The sequence below is a fragment of the Octodon degus genome, unplaced genomic scaffold (assembly GCF_000260255.1).
Source record: "Octodon degus isolate 3935 unplaced genomic scaffold, OctDeg1.0 scaffold00106, whole genome shotgun sequence".
Classification (NCBI taxonomy): domain Eukaryota; kingdom Metazoa; phylum Chordata; class Mammalia; order Rodentia; family Octodontidae; genus Octodon; species Octodon degus.
The window spans coordinates 1,208,159-1,212,490 of record NW_004524682.1 but is presented as its reverse complement, the minus strand read 5'-3'; the positions used below and the strand labels follow the sequence as shown (position 1 = coordinate 1,212,490).

Genomic DNA, 4,332 nt, shown 5'->3' with positions numbered 1-4,332 from the left:
TGTGACCCTGTAGACCCTGTCCTAAATATAAATAAATAAATAAATAAATAAATAAATAAATAAATAAACATTTTGTGGGGGCTGGAGAGATAGCTCAGCATATTGAAACACCTGCTTAGGCAAGCTTGGGCAAGTGCAGGGACCGTGGTTCTATCCCTGGCACCACACGCTGCTCCAGCGCCAGGCACAGAGCAGGCTGCGTGGGCCACAGAGTTCAGGAGTAGTGGTGTACTCCTGTAATCCCAGCACTGGAGAGGCTGAAACACAGAAGGATCACTACAAGTCTGAGCTGCGTAGTGATACCCTGCAACAACCAAATACATAAAAAAAAAAAATTTCTCTGCATAAATGATTAGGAGCCCAGAAATGTAGAAATATGATCTTGGTCTGCTGTGGTTTCCAAGCTCAGTGAGACTTGAAATGATTCCCTGATATCTGGACCTCAGATTCCTTCCTTTTCAAATGGAGAGAAATGTGGCCTCCTGTCTCACGGGACTGATGCAGTGATTAGTAGAAATTATCAAAGACAAAAGTGAAAAACAATCAAAGATAGCAGTGAATTATTTTGTGCAATATTACTTAGTAATGATAAGGAGATACATAAGAGCAATTATGCTTACAGATCATAATTGATCCCCTAGAGTCCTGAGAACACTGGATAACATACACGATCAAGACTAGCATTCAGTTACCACTTTCCTCCTCACTGTCCTGCACTTCCTTCCTGCAGGCTTTCTAGTGGCCTTCTCATGAAGGCCTAGTCAGGATTTGGCTGATGGTCAGAAAATTAAACTGACTTTAAATGTATATACTTGAGTTTAATCAATACAGGGACATTCCTCGAAATTCATCCAAAATGCCTTTACCTCCACCATCCTTCCCCTAGGACACAGAAACCTTCACATTGTTTTAAAATTTCTGCCCTAAGAAGATTATGGTCATTTAAAGCCCATGTGTCATTCAGATCAGTGGAGATAGAGAACAAGGTCATGCGGGTATGTGTTCCTAGTTGATCCGATTTATTTTAGAAAATCATAATGTGAGAAAATCTGTGCAGGTGTGAGGTGTGTCTTGTACTCTGTATGGAAAGAATCCTCACTCTAGGGAAAGTCTGATACCTCGTGGCTAAGTTTGATCTGAGGCAGCAAGAGGAATTCCCTTTCATGTGTCAGTGTCAGAGCTGGTGCAGCAACCATAAGTAAATCTTTCTAGCGAAATACAATCTTATCTCTTGCCTAAACTTACGTCATTTATACCAGTCATATCTTAAAATACATCAGATTTCAAACTGGCCTGGAGGGTAGGTCATTCAAGAGCCCCAGACACTGGCATTATTATTTTCTCCCATCCACAAACTTTTGCCTTTCTGTGTAAGATCAATGTCTCATTCAACATAAAGCAGGGTGGAGTAGCAACAGTATTTCTGGGACTGAGGTTGTGGAGGTTTTCATTTAAATACAAAATACACTCACAAAACCATAACAAAAAACAACCAATTATTTTAACATGAAAATAATTTTAAGTAAAACAAAACTTTAAACTAAGATAGATATTTAAGAATCACAGCTAATGAAATTAAAGTCAGAAATTAAACCCATACTCTTCCTATAATATCACTGTTTCTCCCACAAATAGCATATACCAAAACAGCTTGAACCCATTATGTAGTAAAATTACAGCGTTAGTGGCATACTCAGTGCTATTCAGAAATTCTAATTGCCTTCCAAGTGTGCTTTGTATTTCACACTGAGTATGGATACTCTGAAATTTTCAACTATTTCCAGATCATAACCTATCTCTAATTTCATAGATATCATGAGACAGTAAAGTACAAATACTACTATGATTCAGGTAAATATATTTGGGTACATTTTCTTGTTATTATTTGTTTGTCAAGACTACTGTACATTCCGGGCACTGAGTAAATACTATCACTTTTAACTTATCTGTATCTCTTTGTCTTTTCTATATTGTCCTCATAATAACTGAACCCTATTCTAGAAAACTCCTCTTGGAAGTCTCTTTGCTTCCAAACTGACTTCCATCTGATTTGCTAGTCACACTGATTCCAGAAGAACTTCCTTGAAATCCCAGCAATATCATGCTCTTTTCTCCTTCAGTTTTTCATCAATGGCTATCTGTAGCCAAAAGAATAAATCTCTGTTATGGTTTTTAAGCTCTTCGATCTGAACATTGGCATGAATCCCAACCTCATTTCCCTCTCCCAGTACTCAATATATCCTATTCTATGATTCTCTCTCACACTGGTCACTTAATCACATTGGTCACTGAGGGCTGGGGAGATAGCTTAGTAGAGTAAGTACTTGCCTGGTCTCTGAGTCTGGAAAACTTCCACAGTTTCGCTTTGAAGGACCTACCTTCTAGACTCATCTTCCCATTCTTGATGGAACACTTTTTTTCTTTCTAGCTACTAAAACATGTTTACTGATGTATCAGTGGCTTGCTTCTCTTTAAATTACAACTTATGTTAAAAATCAACACTTTACATATTTGCCTCTTGCCATGTAAAGAAAGCCCACTGAGGAGTTTAAAAAGTTAACCACAACTTATTGCCAGCTTTTTGAACTCTGACTAGATAATTCTGATTTGAACACTGGCTCCTTGTCACTTACTAGTTGTGATCTGTGTATAAATTGATTAATCTCTCCACAACTAATGTTATAGGTTCTTGCTTTTTATCCTTCTCTTTTTTTTTGAAAACTATAGTATTATTTATCTTCCAGATTTATCATGAAAATTAAGTAAAATGACATTCAAAGAGCTTCTACACCAGCCCCAGTCAAAGCATATTGAATTGAGGGTCAGTCATGAGCAGTGATCAGAGCATTTTTGATGCAAAGAACAAGAGAAGTACAGATATGGAGGTAGGTCTGGTGGAATCCTAGGACCACTAAGCTGACCTGCAACTGAAGTAGGATGAACTGTGAAAAATTAGCTCATAAAGTTTGCAGGAGATCATATTATAAGCACAAGATCAAAGGAATACTTTTGAGAAGAAGAAAAGTATAAATTAGGATTTGAGGATGATGATCCTGATTGTTAAAAATCAAAGGAAATAAAAGATGCAGAAATTGAGGCCAGAAAAATCAACTTAATCAGTGGTTGAAACAAGTCAGGCATAAGGTAGCGAAAGCCTAAAAGAAGGGGTGAAAGTGAAGAAGGCGACCTGCATTTCTATACTTATAATAGTCATTGTGTCAATAATTGTTTCATTTTATTTATCCTTGATTTAAGCCTTTCTAGGTCAACCTCAAAGAATCTCTGCATGTTGTACTTACTGTCTTAGACATGTTTCTAATTTATGTTTGTTCTAAGAATATTTTATTTTTTTGTAGACTTGAGTTGTTGCTTTCTCAGATGAGACTTTTTTTTCTTTAGAATTATAGATACATTTCTTATTTTTAACATCTAGAGTGTGTGATGTAAGGGTCAGAGCTTTCCCCAAGACACAATTTTATAAATTTGCAATTGGCTGATGAGGCCAGTAGGGACACTTCGTCTTGTTTAATTTGGTTTCTGGGAAGGCTTCATTGAAGTCCTCAATGGTCATTTGATCAAATGGCTGTTTGATCCAGCTGTTTCTCATATTCCACAATCTGGGCATTTGAGAGAGACACAAAGTCAGCACAACTTTTCATGTCTTCCTTTTTTAAGCATCCACCAGGGCAGTACGTTTATCCTCTGGCACAGGAATTTTCAGGGCATTGAGCTTCTTTTCGAAGTCATCCACCCAGCCTGCCATTGTAGCAAGCCCAGTTAATCACTGGTGGTTTCTCAGACATAGCAGCCAACCTGGTGCTGAGGGTCTCATTCCAGGCCTTCAGAGAGTTAGCAACAGCCTTTTGATTTCCAGGTATGATCTCCCCAAAAGATCCCAGCCATCTTGGGATCCTTCACCAACCCCAAGACCATTTTAGATTGTATATGCTAATGTCTCTTGAAATGGCTCCTCTTTGTGTACAATTTTGTCATCTTTTAAACTGTTTTTGTGTTTAAATGTCTTATACAAGACACAGGAAGGAAGTTAATTACTTTTCTGCATAATAGCATGTTGATTATTTGCTTTTAATGTTATCTAATTTATTCATTCATTTAACAAATTTTTATTAAGTGTATATAATATCACAATCATTTTGATGAGTGAAAAATAGTAACTAATGAACACATTCCATCTCAATTCTTTTTTTTTTTACTTTTTTTTTTAAAGTTTTATTGATAAACAGATAGCAATGAGACAATTTCAAATCCAATCGGAAGTACAGTTTCAACAAATAATACACTGCATATATTCTTCTTAGTGGTTAATTGCTG

General features: G+C 36.8%; 1 pseudogene; it reads right to left on the bottom strand.

Annotated features, from left to right (window-relative positions):
• Window positions 1-3,475: 3,475 nt before the first annotated feature.
• Window positions 3,476-4,332, bottom strand: part of LOC101583162 — a 73,519-nt pseudogene continuing 72,662 nt past the window's right edge.